The sequence below is a fragment of the Coffea eugenioides genome, unplaced genomic scaffold, assembly GCF_003713205.1.
Source record: "Coffea eugenioides isolate CCC68of unplaced genomic scaffold, Ceug_1.0 ScVebR1_3505;HRSCAF=4727, whole genome shotgun sequence".
NCBI lineage: Eukaryota > Viridiplantae > Streptophyta > Magnoliopsida > Gentianales > Rubiaceae > Coffea > Coffea eugenioides.
This window is the reverse complement of record NW_020864089.1, coordinates 47,824-50,721: the sequence shown is the minus strand read 5'-3', so window position 1 is coordinate 50,721 and position 2,898 is coordinate 47,824.

Genomic DNA, 2,898 nt, shown 5'->3' with positions numbered 1-2,898 from the left:
GGGATTTGCCGCCCCTTCTCCACTCTCGTCTCCTTCCCCTATCTCACCCACGAACATGAGGTCCTCTCCCTATTCACTCCTTTTTTTCCCTCCATCGCTGAGATTTTTATTTCACCCCAAAGTTTAAAAACCTAAACACCCATTTTCTTCAAGTATACAGATTGTTTATCGAGTATAAGATATTAGGTGTTAATCTCACAGAAAAGATTATCAATTATTAGTGATTTTTGAACTCTTCTATTATTTAGACTACTACAAATAAAGCAAGTAAATTTATACTATGAATCATAAAAAATTGGTAAAAACAATAACAAAGAGATTCCTAGAGTTATGGATTTACTAACTACTCTTGTAAGTAAAATTACTGGTTAAATGAATTCATTTACTTTGGTTAGTTATGGCATAATTTTCAAATGTATGTGATATACGCTTTCGTGAATATACCAACCATATATATAATTACTCCATATCTACTAATGTGATATGAAACTAGTTATGGATTCATTAAATTCTATGAAATTACATGGAACAACCTACCAAAGCCACAAACGTGTAACCCTATATTAGTGAATTAACTTCCTAGATTTAACACTTTCATGAACTAGTATTAAATCATAATGGTTATTGATGAAACAACACTTTTAGATAGTCACAACTAATGGTTAATTAATCATGATTGAAATAACAAAAATTCTAAATAACTTGCTCAAGAAATAAACTCAAATAACCATGAAAAACTAACTTAACAATCATAGAAGTTCATCCATCCCCTAGGTATAAAAACTAGCAAGACATAAATATAACACAACAAGAGCCAAATTTATATATTCACTAAACATGAAAATCAATATAAGAAACAATGTGATAGAAGAAATATCGCCCCATGTCTCTTGAGTTCCAAATTCTCCATTTTCACCCTTAACTTCATCTATGTCTAGCTATATACAAGGATTGAATAAAACTAATTATACTAAACTATACTACACTAATGAATTAGGAAGTTCTAGTGAAAGACTACATTTGGTGTATTTTCTCTAGGCTCCAAAGTTACAAAAAATGTTCACAAGAGACCTTATTTATAGAAGATTTTGCTCCTAACATCATGTTTCAAGTTTTATAAATTGTGCCTTGAGATTTCCAAATATTGATTCTCCAAGTCTCCAAGATGCTTCTTTTTTCCGGCCTATGTAATATGCAAGTTAAAAAAATGAAATATCATCCCAAAAGATGAAGGGTTAAAAGTACAAAAACATGAAAGTTCGAGAGTTGTTCAGGCTCTTTGCCCAGGGAAAATGAAAAGGATTAGAAATAGAAAAAAAAATCCTATTTTCTTTTAACACAAAACCCTGAGAGGAAAACCTCGACAGAGACCACCACCCAGGTCTTCCATTCTTATCGTCCGTATAGCTACCGTTGGCTGCATTGCTGTTTTCTATCTTGCATCTTCTTTCTTTTCCACAGAGGAGTTCTTTTATTCCATCACTGGAACAAGTATACAGAGCAAAAATGCTAAAAGATTCTGAGAAAGTATGCGTATTGGGGCAATAGAATTGACTGTCATGGGAAGTACTGTGAGTCTTGTGAAGGCCTTGGCCACATAGAGTCGAGCCTCAGGTGTGCTCTTGAGGAAGCAATGTATCTTCAGAGGTAAATACCTTTTGTTTGGGGGGTAAAAAAACTAAAACGGAAAATGAAATAATCTTGATTATATGAATGGTTGGACTAGTGGGTTTTGTTTTTTTGCTGCTTTGTTATGTTAATTCTCGTATGGAGTTTTGTTATGCATGATATATCAAATTACAATCTTGTCAGCACAGAGTACAAGAGAGATGCTATAGTGGTAATAGAGGAAGAGTTTTGGTCATATAGCATGTGTATTACAGGATTTACTGATGATTTTGATTGGATGTGTTACAAATTTGAGAGGGGAGAGGAGAGTTAGCTGATCCTTTACTATAAGGAGAACGAGAGGAATATTCTTAATTATTCATGGCTTTGAAATTTTTGCGTCTTTATCTCTTCTGGTGCATTATCCAACTTTCCTCATTGAGGGGTTCCACGGGAAGGATGAAGGTTCATGATAGAAGGTCTTGGTAAAGTACAACAATGGCGGAAGTACAAGTGAATTTTGATATAGTATTGATTAAAGAATTCTGCTTATACATTGTGTCTATTATGGGTCTATTGGTGTTTTTGATTGGATATAGCATGCATCTAAGTTTGAAGAAGAGAGAGATCTGAATCTTTTTGCAGTGTTATGTACAACTGATTCTTTATCTATGATATAGTTTGTCTTAAAGTGGTCTGGTTTTTCTAGGTAAGTAAAATGCGTATAATATTGAAATAGAAGAATCTTCATCTCCCTTTGATTTTCCCTTTTCTTTGTCCCCTTTTGTCACTCATTTTAGTTCAGAAAGTTGTAAATTTTACTGATCAGGAAAGATATGGTTATATACAACATTGGCAATGCAAAGTACAAGTGTACTGCCATAATCGTATTGTAAGAAAATTTGCTTACACATGTGGCATACAATGTGTTCTATTTGTGACTCTGATTGAATGTAAGATAGGTTTGGAATTGACAAAGAGGAAAGCTGCATCATTTTCTGGTATTAACTAGAAGTGAATTGTTAAATCTGTTTTAGTTTACCTTGAGATAGATTGATTTTCTCTTGGTAAGTACTATTGTTATTACTGACATCAAAGAAAAGTCCCATCCTCCATTTTATTCTACTTTTCCCCCTTTTATGAGCGAATTTGATTGAGATGGTTATAGATTTTATCATTTGGAATGAGGGTGATGTCTGAAAATTGAAAAATGGAGATTTAAGTCCCTTCAATTGAATTCTGTGCCTAGGGGAGTAGAATAATATTGCTTTCACCTGTGTATGTAGCATT